The sequence below is a fragment of the Mus caroli genome, unplaced genomic scaffold (assembly GCF_978045245.1).
Source record: "Mus caroli unplaced genomic scaffold, Mus_caroli_1 scaffold_14, whole genome shotgun sequence".
In the NCBI taxonomy this organism is placed as follows: Eukaryota; Metazoa; Chordata; class Mammalia; order Rodentia; family Muridae; genus Mus; species Mus caroli.
In genome coordinates, this window is record NW_028227269.1 from 85,450,137 (window position 1) to 85,465,328 (window position 15,192).

Genomic DNA, 15,192 nt, shown 5'->3' on the forward strand with positions numbered 1-15,192 from the left:
TTCATAAGGCTCTCCTGGGCAACCTGCAGGCTTTGTAGTGTCATAGTGGCTGTGAGTTTCTGCTTTCCCAGATGAATCGCAGCACAGTACATTTGCGATAGATCCTCTCTGCTGTGCAGGGCCATCACAGTAGCAGTGAGCTTGCATGCACCTGGCCCCAAGTGATGGGAGCTACCTGCAAGCTGAGTATCCCCCAAGCATCAGTGTGCACTCCCTTCTCTCCCTGAGGTACCTTAGGAACAAGTATACTCTTCCAGACATATAGTGAGAATTCGACTGAGGTCAAAAGCGTTCCTGGAATACTCAGGTTTGCAAAAGTGCCTCCTAAGGATGTAACTCGGACCTTTAACACTCACAATATCACAGTGTCTCTGTCTTCCAGTAGACATTAGTGCTCTAAGCATCTGGGCCATGTGGACAGAAGACCCTGCTACATCGGAAGGAGTTAATCTGGATGCCCTATGAAAGCTCTGGTTTGGAGGGAGGCCAGTTGCTATGGGAACAGGGCCGATTGGGGATGAAGGAGGCCAGCACAACAGCATCTTCTGAATGGCTGCATGTAGAGTTCATGCCTTTGTTTTACAGCGGATCTTCTGCCACTACACATGTTTTCCAGCAGTGGCTACTGTGCCAGGCAAGGGAGAGGGTATGCGTCTCCAGGTGGGCAGATGCCTTGGCTCTGTGCTCACTTCTGTTCTCATCAGCTCTTCCCAGGGAGCCCAAGCTTCTAGCATTCATCTTCCAACAATCCAGAGTAGGTAAAAACCAGGACAGAGTTACAAGGAGTCCATCAGTCAGTCACTCGTCAATTTATGCACTGACATTGCTTACCAACAATGCACTGCACAAAGTAAGAAGGAATATGCAGGCATGACATCAGTGTGCCTGCAGGCTTCTCACCTTTTCCTTCAGCTTCAGGAAGTGTCATATGGTGGCAGAACTGGAGTACAGAGCCCCCAGGGAACCAACGTGAGCCACACCTTCAATGATTGACCCAGTTAGCAGATCCAGCAACACCGCCGCTGTATCTATGACTTTGGTTGCTATTTCTAATGCAGTTCTGACTCTCTTCCACTACCAGGAGGCAGTGGGTAGCCAGCACCCGAAAGGTTGCTTGGGCATTGTGTTCAGTTCTCTGGGCTGCCCCCAGATCAGAGGATCCCCAAGCCATCAGAGAATATGCTGTTGGTCTCCTGTGCTAGCCCAATTTGTTGCCTATGAATGGAACCTAGTAGTCACTGGTTTAGCCAAGCTTGGTTTTCCAAGCTGAACTGATCTAAGCCCCTCCCCAGTCCAGCTACGCAGGACTCTGTAAGCACCCCCACCTCCACCCCACCCCCCACCCCCGTCACAGCTCAACTCATCTCCGGTGAGCCTGATGGATTTGCCCTGGAATATAAAGCAAGTCCCCTAGCCTTCTTGACAAGGAACTTGACTCTCTGAGTAACCTTGCATTCACAGAAAGGCCCTTTAGGTCTTTAAGGTCAGCTCTGGAACCACCCTGTTATAGCCCCAGCACAGGATGGGGAAAAGCAGCCAGGCATGAGAATTCCTAACAGATGACAAGGGCATGTGAAGTATCTGACCCATGCAAAGGCAATCATCAAAGGAGGGAGTCATCTGAGAATTTCATACTGTCTCTTTGAAAACAAAATAAAAAAGAAGGGCTGGAGAGATGGCTCAGTGGTTAAGAGCCCCGGTTGCTCTGGCAAAGGATGCAGAGGACAGAGGTTCAGTCACCAGCACTAACATGCTGGCTCACAGCTACCAACAGCTCCAGTTCCAGGGAATCCCATTCCTTCTACTGAGCTCCTCAGGCAAGAGGACTTACATTCAGTCAGTATACATGCATACATGCATGCATGCATACATACATACATACATACATATATACATACCACACATTCATATACACAAAATATTACCTAAGACATATTTTTAAAAAGGCCTCGACATGGTCGCCAGGAATAATTTGAAGTTCTGAAGAATTTCCTGATTACTTGTAACTTAGCATTGATTTTATGCTGTTCTGCTTCTGACTGTGTAGAAATGGTCCAGTCTTTTCAACGCTTAGTACTGCTGAGTGTTAATCAAAGCCTAGGGTAATAGAAGTGGGACAGGCACAGTCGGTGGGCTCCCCTTAAATATGTTCCACATGACAACACCATCCCTACTCCAAGAGGGAAGATGGTTTTTTTTTTTTTTTTTTTTTGGTTTTTCGAGACAGGGTTTCTCTGTATAGCCCTGGCTGTCCTGGAACTCACTTTGTAGACCAGGCTGGCCTCGAACTCAGAAATCCGCCTGCCTCTGCCTCCCGAGTGCTGGGATTAAAGGCGTGTGCCACCACGCCCGGCGGGAAGATGGGTTTTTTTGTTTTTTGTTTTTTCCTCAATACTGCCTGACTCCAAAGGAGGCCAGAGTAAGCCTGGCTGGAGGGGTGCTAATGGCTTCTCCAGGATTTTTCTTCTCTTAGTCTGGGAGCAGGAACCTTAGGTGGGTGTGGGGGTTACATGTTTATCTCAGGACGGGGCTTGCAAGCACAGGTCGGAGCTCTTGTTTGCTCATGAAATTCATTCTAGAAGCTGACAGGATGCTGGGGATGGGTGGCAGCAAGGCTGCCTGCCAAGAGAACCACAGAAACCCAGAAACAGGGATCCAGCAAACCTGAAAGAAAGGACAGACAGACAGGCAAGCCCCGTGAATGTATCCATCTGCTAAGGAAGCCAAGACTCCGAGCTCAAGGAAGAATGAGAGTGGATCCCAGGGAGGGGGGTCTAGTCTAGATTCTTCTCCTTCATCCCCCCCTCCTAAGCTCCATTCACTAGCCTCTGGTTTTTTTGTTGTTGTTGTTTTGGTTTGGTTTGGTTTTTCCAGACAGGGTTTCTCTGTATAGCCATCGCTGTCCTGGAACTCACTTTGTAGACCAGGCTGGCCTCGAACTCAGAAATCTGCCTGCCTCTGCCTCCCGAGTGCTGGGATTAAAGGCGTGCGCCACCACCGCCCGGCTAACCTTTGTTTTTAACACAGGGTCTATCATGTAGCTTTGTCTGGCCTAGAACTCTACGTAGACCAGGCTGTCCCAGAACCCACAGAATTCTGCCTAAACTTTGCCTCCCGAATGCTGGGATTAAAGGAAAGCTCACCACTGCACCCCACTTCCTTTCTTGTAGGCAACCCAGGATCTCAGGAATCTTTTTTTTTTTTTTTTTTTTTTTTCGAGACAGGGTTTCTCTGTGTAGCTCTGGCTGTCAAAGTGAGTTCCAGGACAGCTCTGGCTGTCCTGGAACTCACTTTGTAGACCAGGCTGGCCTCGAACTCAGAAATCCGCCTGCCTCTGCCTCCCGAGTGCTGGGATTAAAGGCATGCGCCACCACGCCCGGCAGGATCTCAGGAATCTTAGGCAGACTCATTATTGAGCCAAGGGTGGCCTTGAACTCCTGATACTTCTTTCTCTACCTCCCAATGCTGTGATTACTAGTGTGGACGATTACACCCAGTTTATACAGTTTTATGAATGCTAGGAAAGTGCTCCACCAACTGAGTCACATAGCCAGCCTTTTAAAAATGTTTTTAATGAGCTTCGAGCAGTCTAGGCTCACAGCAGAGCTGAGCAAGAAGTTCAGAGCTTTCCCACATGCCCCTTGCCTTCATGAGTGCCAACATCCCCCGTCAGGAGTATGTGCTTGTTGTAGGGTTTTGGTTTTGGTTGGTTTCTCTGTGCAGCCCTGGCTGTCCTGGAACTCACTCTATAGACCAGGCTGGCCTCGAACTCAGAAATCTGCCTGCCTCTGCCTCCCAAGTGCTGAGATTAAAGGCGTGTGCCACCACTGCCCAGCGTGCTTGTTGTAGTTGATGAGACTATGTGAACACAGTCGTCACTGTCCAGACCTCATAACTGACATCAGGGTTTACCTGAGGATTTGCACTCTGTGGGTTTCCCTAAATGTGTTATGGCCTATGCCCTACATTGTAGCTCTTACAAAATACTTCATGGCCTCAAAGATCCTCTGTGTTCTGCCTATCCACATCTCCCATCCCTCCAAATCCCCAACCTCTGACTCTGTCTCTGTCTGTCTGTCTGTCTGTCTGTCTGTCTGTCTGTCTGTGTCTCTGTCTTTCTGCCTCTCTGTGTGAGTGTGTTTGTCTGTCTGTCTCTGTTTGTGTCCATCTCTGTGAGTTGTATGCATGTGACTGTGTAGTATATGTGTGCATGTGTGTATGTGTGCACATACATGCATTTGAGTGTGTGTGCTCATGTGTGTGGGGGTAGTAGTTGATATCAGCTGTCTTCAAGTATCACTTGCCAGTCGCCACTTGCCACCTTATCTTCTGAAACAGGGTCTCTCACAGAGCCAAGAGCTCACCAGTTGTCTACACTAGAGAGCTCTATCTATCTGTCTCTGTTCCCCAGCACTGGCCATCCATCTTTTTGCTGTCTCCACTGGTTTGCCTTTTCCAGAATGTCATATAGTTGGCTTTGTGTAGTATGTTGGCATTCCAGACTGGCTTCTTTTATTTAGTAACATGCGTTTAAGTTTGTTCTATGTCTTTTCCGGACTTGATAGCTCATTTCTCTTTGGCACCGAATTGGACTTTATTGTCTGGCTTTACCACAATTTATTTATCCATTTACATACGGAAGGACATCTTGGTTGTTTCAGAGTTCTGTCGATTGTGCTATAAACATCTATGTTCGCATTTTTGTAGACTTAAATATTCTATTTTGTTTTTTGAGACAAGGTCCCATTGTAGCCCAGCTGGTCCCCAGCTTAGTATGTAGCTGAGAACGGCAAACTCCTGATCCTCCTGCCTCCACTTCTCAGGAGCTACCATGACAACATACGCCATCTTCTCCTGCAGGTGTTTTAGTGATCTGGACAAATACCAAGGAGCATGTTTGCTGGATTGGGTGATGGGAGTATGTTTATTATATCTTTTTAATCAATCAATCGGTTAATTGTTGTTTTTTCAAGACAGAATTTCTCTGTGTAGCCCCGGCTGTCCTAGAACTTACTCTGTAGACCAGGTTGGCCTCAAACTCCTGAACAGAGATCCACTTGCCTCTGCCTCCCGAGTGCTGATACTAAAGGCATGTACTACCCTGCCCGGCTCCATTTTTGGTGTTTTGAGACCAGATCTCATAAAGCCCAGGATGAACCCCAACTCCTATGTTGAATTCTTAATCCTCATGCCCCCATCCTCGGTTTTCTGGGATTGCAGTGCCTGATTGAGTTAAGAGCTCTTTGTATATTTTTGGATATCAGCTCTTTGTCAGATGTGTTTTTACAACTAGTTCCTCCTGGCTGTGGCGCCTTGTCTCATTCTCTCAGACAACCGTAGCTTCTGAGTTGACAGTCTTAGCTCCTGCAGTAATCTTGTCAGGTGGGCTCTGTAGTCTGAGGACTCACCCCTCCCAGCCAAGCATCCCTTTCTTCCCATTTTCTGCATTGGTCCAACAGTCAGCCCAAGTCCTGAGCAGGAGTTCACTTAGAGAGGTAATGTGGAGAGGTACCAAGTCTCAAACACTGGAGTCCTGAAGGCCATATTCAAAAGTCTGATTTATTCCAAATACAAAGAGAAGCCATGAGGGGGTTACAGCCTAGCAGTATCACGAGTGGACCTTCAAGGGGGCCCGGGAGAGTGGATGCTTTTGTTTTTTTCAAGATGAGGTTTCTCTGTATAGGTCTGGCTGCCCTGGAACTTGCCCTGTAGACCAGACTGACCTTGAACTATGGAGATCTTCCTGCCTCCGCCTCCCAGGCCCTGGGATTAAGGCATGTGCCACCATGCCACAGCTTATTCTGCACTGTTTAAAAGCTTGCACTGGCTGCTGGGTGGGGGACAGATAAAAAAGGAGCAAGAGGGCAGCGGCAGCAGCCGGTGTGGTGTGTGTTTTATAGCTCGGGTGGGTGTAATCCAGCTAAACATGGTCTCTTCTGCAAATATAGCCATGACGCTGGAGCTGCAAAGCTGTGTGCATGTTTGTACACACACATGTACATACATATCCCCTGACTGCATTCATAAGGATCCCTATGCTTGCTTGTACATCCATGTTCCACACACTCAGGGAAACATGCAAGTCTCATACATGTTTGTGCACACTGTATCAGCAATGATTATTTTTGCGCACCTATAAAACATCTCTATGGATATAGGATTCTATGTGTGCACACCCATGTATATCAGATTCTATGTATGTACACACATATACAAAGCAGTACACATACTCAGGGCCACACCCCTCTGGGCAGTTCCTGTTACACAGAAGGAGGAATGGCTTACCAAGGGCTTGACTTGGAAAGAGAGGTTAGCAAGTTTAGGAGAGGAGTTGGTAGTGGCAAACCTCCTTCTTGCTTGGTCGGAGAAACTGGAAGATTCCAGAGAGCCTGTTTTACTGAGCCAGCCAGTTCTCCCGGGAGAGAGCATTTAAGCCTTTACTCAGCAGGCTGGGGGAGGGGCGGTCCTGCTCTGTGACGCCTCCTCTCTCTCAGCTCTGCCGCCCATCCCCATCCATAGCTGTCATCAGCTCTCTGCACTCCTGGCTTCTGGGGCAGCTGAAGCGCTAGGACTCACAGGAAGGGAGGGGCGGCGGACGCTTCCTATCAGGGTCCCATCTAGGTCTCAGGCATGGGCCAAGCTGATGGGTGTCGGGGACTGTGTTGGAAAAACCCAGACCTATCAAAGTGGACTTCTCTTTTTCCTCTTTCTTTCACTCAGGTGTGTGATATGTGAGTAGTGTATATATGAGTGTGTGTGTGTGTGTGTGTGTGTGTGTGTGTGTGTGTACTCAAGGGCACTCCTTCCAGAGCCATGGTGGGTGTGTGGAGGTCAGCCAGTGGACAACCTCATACATCAGTCTTCACCTTCTGCTTTATTGGGGCGAGATCAATTGTTCACTGCTATGTATCAAGCTAGCTGCCCAGCAACATTTGCGGAATCCTCCTACCTCCACCTCTCATCTCCTCAAAGGTGCACTGGGATTCCAGATGCCTGCTACTCTGTCCAGCCTTACATGAGTGCTGGAGATCTGAACTCTAGTCCCCATGCTTGGGGGGCGAGTGCTTTATCCATTGAGTCATATCCCCAGGCCAAGAAAGGACTTGTCAGGGCGCTGAGGACCTAGCCTTCTTCACACATTCTCCTCCAGTTCAGATCCCAGCCACCGAGCCGGGTCTGGTGGTGCACGCCTTTAATCCCAGCACTTGGGAGGCAGAGGCAGGCGGATTTCTGAGTTCGAGGCCAGCCTGGTCTACAGAGTGAGTTCCAGGACAGCCAGAGCTATAACAGAGAAACCCTATCTCGAAAACAAACAAACAAACAAACAAACAAACAAATCCCAGCCACACCTTCAAATCTCTGCGGACAGTCTCTTGCATGACTGCCCCACCATGGTACCCTGATTAGAGTCCCTCCTGGGCTCACTCTGCCTTGGCATTTTACTGCACTGTCCAGACTCCCTGGGATCTGTCTGTCTTCAGTGCACATGCATATCTGTTCTGGGCACCAGCACAGAACAGATGGCTTTAAATAGTTCTTTTGTGAATGAATAAATGAAGGCTGCTTTTGTGTGGGAGTGAAGCTAGATAGATGTAGTATTGGGTGTTGAACTTGAGTCCTCACACCCGCTGGACAAGCTCTGTACCCCTGAGTTACAACTGCAGGCAGAAGACCGCAGGTTTGCTTTTGGAGGGCTTCTCTGTATCCAGGAGGCCCTGTGGAGATATCAAGGCTCTAGCATCCACCACAGAGTACCCGTGGCTTCCTTTCTCTTCTATCTCTACACCTTTGACCAACTGGGCTGCATGTTGTTGGAATACTGTCAGGCTCCCTGTAATGGGAGATCATATTGGGGAGTGGGATGCTATGGAGCTGAGCGATTCAAGCTACTGTGTGTATGTATTTCCTTATAACTTATTCTGCAGAGACAGCATGTGCAATGCAAGTGAGTGTGTGTGCGTGGTGTGGATCTGTGATGGCAGGGAGCATCAGCCAGGGCATCTGAGGATTTGAAAGGGTTGGAGAAGTTCCCAGGAAAGAAGACCTTAAACAACCTGGCTGGTGCTGGAGCTGACTGCTGATTAAGGAAAGGGCTGGAGGGCATCCACTCTGAGGAAAAGGAGGTGCTGACCCAGGGGAGGTGGTTGGATGACTCAGGACTTGGACAGCGCTGTCGGGAGTGGACAAGTGTGATCCTGGCCTTTCTGTCTCCAGAAGCATCCTTCCTGGGGGAGGGAGGGGGCAAGAGATAGGAAAAGCGATACTATAGTAAGTGTCTACTAAAGATGCCTAGGACAAGCGTCACCAGCACACACGAATGTCCCCATCACCTCCAGGCCACGTGTAGAATCCTCTGCATTGAACTCCAGGAAGCTCCGCACCAGCACGGAGAGCTATTGTCAGGCAGGCAGATCCTTTCGGCCTTCACTGGCCTAGTTTATCTTTATTCTGGTCATGTGCATATGGGTGATGTGTGTGTGTGTGTGTGATAGTCTATATGTAGAATCCAGAGGTCAGTATCAGGTGTCTTTTTTTTTTTTTTTTTTGGTTTTTCGAGACAGGGTTTCTCTGTGTAGCCCTGGCTGTCCTGGCACTCACTTTGTAGACCAGGCTGGCCTCGAACTCAGAAATCCACCTGCCTCTGCCTCCCGAGTGCTGGGATTAAAGGCGTGCGCCACCACGCCCGGCCAGGTGTCTTTCTCTGTGGCCCTCTCTCTCTCTTTTACCTTAAGACATTTTAAAATGTATATAGGTGTTTTGCCTACAAGTCTACCTGTGCACAGTGTGCATGCATGCCTGGTACCCCTGCAGGCCCGAGGAGGGCATTGGATCCCCTGGGACTGCAGTTACAGATGGTTGTGAGTCACCTTGTGGGTGCTGGGAGTAGAATCTGGGTCCTCTGGAAGCAGAGTGAGTACCCTTAACCACTGAGCAATCTTTCCAGCCACCTCACCTTTGTTGTTGTTGTTTTCATTTTTGTCTTTCAAGACAGGGTTCCTCTGTGTAGCTTTGGGTGTCCCGGAACTTGCTCTGTAGACCAGGGTGGCTTCGGTTTCTCATTGAAACCTGTAACTCCCTGTTTCAAGTAGACTGGCTTGCCAGGATCTACTATGGCTCTGCCTTCCCAGAATTAGGTTTACTGAAGGATCCTTGTGGCCATCTTTCTTATGGGTACTGGGCGTTGGTGCTGGTGCTTTGCCCACTGAGTGACCTCCCCATTGCCTCACAATCTTTTATTGCCAACTGCTTAGGGAATCACTCTCATACCGTTCTAGAAATTTGTTTGCTGGCTTGTTTGTTTGAGACAGGGTTTCTCTATGTAGCCCTGGCTGTCCTGGAACTCACTCTGTAGACCAGGCTAGTTTGAACTTGGAGATCTGCCTGCCTCTGCAAAAGCTGGGAATTCTGTGCCCTGTATCTGCTGGCAACCAGGATGGGAACACAGGACCTAAACCCAGCCAATTAGAAAGTCCCCTGGGGCCCATCAGTTTGGAATTTGGGGAAAGGGCAGGAAAGGCTGGGAGCGGGGGTCTTGGAAGTCCTTAGGCCAAAGTAGAACCTAGATAGAGCCTGACAGGAGATGGGACCAGGAGAGAGTCAGGTGGCTCTGACCTCTTTCCCACAAAGCAATAGAAGACTGAAGTTCTGCAGCCAATGGAAGCTGACCAGGGGCCTGAGCACACATAGTCACAGGGCCAAGGTGAGAGACAGCCCGAGTGTTTGCTCTCTGCTCTCGGGAATCCTGGAGCTTATAGAGAACATGGTGGGTGAGGGACAGAGGCACAAGCATGGAGCGGAAGTGCTGTAGAAAAGAGGCTCTCCTCTCCCCTTCACCTCCCTCCTTCTAGCTCTCCAGAGCACATAGATTTTAAAGGCAATGCCTCACCTCTGCCTGCTCTCTGCCCTGAAAGTGAAACTGGAAACAGGCTGGAGCTGGTCTTGGGAGAGCCCCTTATGTATGTCCTCATCCCAAGAACCACATGTGTGTACTCTCCTAAGAAGGGGGGTTCCCCAGGAGTCTTGTGTGGAACCCACTTGCCCATCCCCTGTGAGACCTTGAAAAAGGCTCAGTACTGTATGTAAATGAGATCAGGAATGAGGATATGATTGTCCCACAATCCAGGCCTTAAGACCGTTTGACTCTTAGCCATCTGCATGCCAGCCAGGAACACCATGACCCTCCTTGAAGCAGTTGAACAAAATGGGGCCCCTGGGCAGGAAGGCACCTGCTATCCCCTCTGCCCCCGGACTCCCTGATCTGCCCCAGCGACTGTGCCACACTATAGCTGTTCAGTCTGCTCAAGTCAAGGCTGGGGTCTGATCATTGAGAGTCCCCCAAGAACTGCCACCAAGGTTCTATGGGTCAGAGGAGAAGCCCTAGACTGTGGGAGCCATCTGGAACTGAGGAACCACAGAGGGGAAGAAAGCCTTCCTTCTTGGTTTTTAAAGGCCTGTCCCCCAGGCCCTGGCTGCCTGGCATCAGCATGCTCCATGAGTCTCCAGGATGCGGCAGCTGTGCCTGGATTATTTATAGCTCCAGACTTGGTTTTTTTCACAGGAAAATCTCACACAAAGGGAAAGGGATCGTAGCAAGGTAGTCTTCTAGTTCCCCACAGCAGATTCCTCACTGCGCTCTGCCAGGCTTGCCAGAAGCCGGATGGCTGAGCAGAGGAAGCACAAGCCACTCTCCATTTGATCCCTTCCCCCATCTGTCTGTCTGTCTGTCTGTCTATCTGTCTGCCTGCCTCTCTATCATGCACACACACATACACACACACACACACACACAGACACGCATGGGTAGGCACCTCTCCCCACCCACATCCTCCCAGACAGGTCTTCCCAGATACGTTCTCACCCATCCTCACACACAGCCACTGACTGATGTGGGTTGTTCTGTTCATTTGCTTCCTCCATCTCTGCCTCCTCCTGACTGCTGCCCTCTCCCAAGACACTCCCCCTCTGGCCCTATCCTTCCCACCCATCTCTCACACCCAGCCTTCTCTTCTGTTTGCTTTTTTGCTTTGTCAATGAAACTACAGGCACATTAATGACCAGGCTGGCCCTCGGCCGGGTGTGTGTCAGCCCTTTGCCAGTTACTAGGGGAAATGTCAGCTCACATTCCTCTCCTTTTGCCTTCAAGAATCCCGCAGCCGTCCCCTTCCCAGGGAGACTACTTTGTGTCACATGGCAGGGAAAGGCAGGTGCCCCTGGGCTTGACAGGAACAGAGAGTGCAGGCCACAAAAGCCTCTGTCAGCTGTGGGCAGACACAGCTAACTGCTCTGCACAGGTCTGGGTGGCCAAGCCCCTCCTACCTCCATGGCTCAGTGTTATGAGGTAGCTTTCCAGACCTGGATCACACCAGACACTCTTTAAGAGGTCCCTTCACTTGTCCTCAGTCCCTGGGTTCACAGAGGACTCCACCTGACACAGACTTGGTCTATGCAGGACTACCACTCACGTCCACCTGGACAGTCACAGTCGTCTGTGTATATGAGCTTATGCTAGAATACAGGGAAATCAGGTTAGCATTGTGTTATACACTCCCCACCCCCACCCCAAGACAGTGTCTCTCTGTGTAGTACACCATGGCTGTCCTGGAGCTTGCTCTGTACACTATTCTGGCCTCAAACTCACAGAGATGTACCTGCCTCTACCTCCCCAGCACTGTGATTAAAGGCATGTGGTCAGTGGTATTGTATGCCATTAACCTTAGCACTCAGAAGGAAGAAGTGGGTGGATATCTATGAGTTTGAAGCCTACCTGGTTTACATAACAAGTTCTAGGACAGTCAGGGCTACACACACACACACACACACACACACACACACACACACAAACCCTGTCTTGAAAACAAAAAGAAAAGAAATCAACATGAAGTCACAGACTTCTGCTCACATGTGGTTTTCATGATGACTCCTGAAATTTTTTTTAAAGATGTATTTGTTATTATATGTAAGTACACTGTAGCTATCTTCAGACACACCAGAAGAGGGCGTCAGATCTTATTACAGATGGTTGTGAGCCACCATGCGGTTGCTGAGATTTGAACTCGGGCCCTTCAGAAGAGCAGTAGTCAGTGCTCTTAACTGCTGAGCCATCTTTCCAGTCCAACTCATGAGTTAACAAAGGCTTAGGACAATGCAGACACAATGTAGAGATTTTCGGAGATTTCCCTGCAGATGACAACAATGAAGCCTTCAGGAACTGAAATCAGATTCCTCTCCTACCTTGTGCACTCACACCTAAGATGAGCTTCTGCCATGGCCCCCTCTGCTTTCTGCCACAGGCCTCTGGGCTCCCACTCACTGCTTACTGTGGGCAGCAGTCAGTCAAAAAGCATTCTGCTGCCCGGCATGGTGGCTCATGCCTTTAATCCCAGTACTCGGGAGGCAGAGGCAGGCGGATTTCTGAGTTCGAGGCCAGCCTGGTCTACAGAGTGAGTTCCAGGACAGCCAGGGCTACACAGAGAAACCCTGTCTCGAAAAACCAAAAAAAAAGAAGCATTCTGCTGTGTGCCAGGTCCTGCTTCTGCCCGAAGACTCAGCTCCACCCACATTTTGGGAAAGGAGGGATGTAAAACCCGTCAATAGCATCCACACTAAATTCAGAATTGAAGCAGGAGCATTGAAATGTCCTTACTTCTCCCAGTGTCGTCTACTCTGCTGGTGAGGTGATGAGGTGAGGTGATGGTGAGGAAGGATGAGGACACCTCACATGTCCTCAGCTGGGTACCTCTGCACAGGCCAAGTGTCAGACACTGAGCTGAGACCCTGCAGCAATGGGTGGAGGACCAGGAGAATGACTACTGACCAGTGTGGGCAGGTTGGTTCTTCTGAGCCTGCAATCAACTCTGCCTAGTCTGACGTTGCTGTCCACTAAAAAGCATAAGCCATCTCACCTCATGTATGCAATGTCTGTAAGGTCACCTCCCTTCAGACTAGAGTTTGTTTGCTTTTGGTCCATTTACACTGAAGTGACAAACTTGAGGTCCCCAGGAATATGAAATTCCTTGAGCCCCCAAAATGAAGCAATATGCCGGGAGTGTTAAACAAAAAGCTCAGAACTGGGCCGCAGAGATGGCTCGGTGATTAAGAGCACCGACTGCTTTTCTAGAGGTCCTGAGTTCAATTCCCAGTAACCACACGGTGGCTCGCAACCATCTGTAATGAGATCTGATGCCCTCTTCTAGTGTGTCTGAAGAGAGCAATGGTGTACTCACATACATAAAAAATAAGTCCTAAATAAATAAATAAATAGCTCAGAGCTGTCATCCTAGTTGCTTGGAAACACTGAGGCAGGAGGACTGAAAGGTCAAGGATAGCCTGGGCTACATAGTATGGACCAGCCTGGGCAACTTAGTAATGCCCCATCTCAAAATAAAAGTAAAAAGAGAGCTAGGGATACAGTCCAGTGGTAGAGGGCTTGCCTATCCTGAGCGAGGTTCCAGGTTCCATGTTCACAACTCCAAAACAAGAAAGACATGTGGACAAATCAGTTGTGAATGTCTTAGTGGTCCCTTTGATAAAGTGAGAGACTAAGTCCTATCTACCTGCCTGTGATGGTTCATATGAGCTTGACCCAGGAAGGGGCACTATTTGGAGGCATAGCCTTGTTGGAGTAGGTGTGGCCTTGTTGAAGGAAGTGTGTCATGGTGGGCGTGGGCTTTAAGACCCTCATCTTAGCTGCCTGGAAACCAGTCTTCTCCTGTTTGCCTTAGGAACAAGATGTTGAACTCTCAGCTCCTCCTGCACCACGCCTGCCTGGATGCTGCCATGTTCCCACCTTGATGATAATGGACTGAACCTCTGAACCTGTAAGCCAGCCCCAATTAAATGTTGTCCTTTATAAGACTTGCATTGGTCATGATGTCTGTTCACAGCAGTAAATAACTAAGACACTGTCATATAGGGAAACTCTAACTTGGTGGACAGACCTTTACGTCTCCTGAAGGTGCACACTGATTCAGCTAAGACGACCAAACCTGTGCACATGTCTGTGTGCTCCTGACACCTAGGTGACAAAGCGAAGAAGCCTTGTCCATCCATGGCCCCACTCGGCAGCAGAAATGCTGAACTGGGATAGCCCAAGTTAGCAATGCCCATCCATGGCCAGCCTGAGGGACTCAGCCACCCAGAAAACCTAACCAGAGACAGCCAAAGACAGCCATAGATATGCCCAGAATGTTGGCATAAGGTCAGGGCCTATGTTTGAACCTTGAGCCAAGCTAAAAGTACAGATAAAGTTAGGTCCTGGCTTTTGCTGGGTACCTCCAACCAGGGAAAGGTTTAAAGGTGCCCCATAAGAGGCTGCAGCAGGCACAGAGGGCTGGAGAGGGCTTGTAGGCTCACCAAAGGCAAGATGAATAGGTGGTCTCTCTGCTGACAGGAGCGTGGTGGAGCAGAGGCTACAGATTCTGTCTGTCCTCCACCACCAAGACATCAGATGATTCAGTCAAAGACAGAAATGTGATTTGGGTCGAGTTTTCGTCCAGTCACACCTAAGGAAAAGCTGGAGACTGGACCAGTAGGGCAGAAGCCAAATTATCGCATCATCAGATTTAGAATGGCCTCTTTTCTAAGTCATGCTCTTCTGTCGCCTTAGAACACCTCCCACCACTCATAAATCTTGTGCAGGGGCAGTTCCCTAGCCAGCTAATCTTGTCCTGGGATTCTCCTGTTCCTGCCCAGTGAGCTCCTATTCAGTCATCAAAACCCCAGGCCACACTGGACAAATCGAAGCAGCTCCCCCCACCATACCCCATTACCAAGTTGCAGATTTGTAGACCTCTCCTTCTTCTCTAGACTTGTGCATAACAATAGGGATTTGGATTTGCTTATGGCCACATTCCCAGTGCTGAATAAATGATAATTAACCAAATGGCCAAGCAACTCAAGTATGACTGTAAGCCGGGTTGTATTTCCTCATTCCTCTCCTGTAACCCAGGGGCCCCGCTTCTGCTCAGGGGGCTGGGCATTCCTGTTTGTCAAGGACAATCCGGATTTTGATGACCGGTCACAACCAGATTGGAATTTAGTCCCCGTCATTAGTAAGGACTTCTGGCTCTATTAGATGCAGGTCTCTCAGCCCCTCTCCAGCTACCAGACTTTCCTCAGTCTCCCAAGCTGACTGGATTAGAGGTCTTCCAGGTGGAAGGAAGTCCCTTCTCCTTTGGGAACACCAGGGTTAAG

The 15,192-nt window shown here is 49.4% G+C and overlaps 1 long non-coding RNA gene across 1 annotated transcript in view; it reads left to right on the top strand.

Moving 5' to 3' along the window:
- LOC147001280 (uncharacterized) overlaps positions 1-13,785 on the top strand; it is a 31,536-nt gene extending 17,751 nt beyond the window's left edge. The window contains exon 3 of the long non-coding RNA XR_015045131.1: positions 13,722-13,785. This is a non-coding gene — a long non-coding RNA (uncharacterized LOC147001280). The remainder of the gene's footprint in view (positions 1-13,721) is intronic.
- Positions 13,786-15,192: the final 1,407 nt, after the last annotated feature.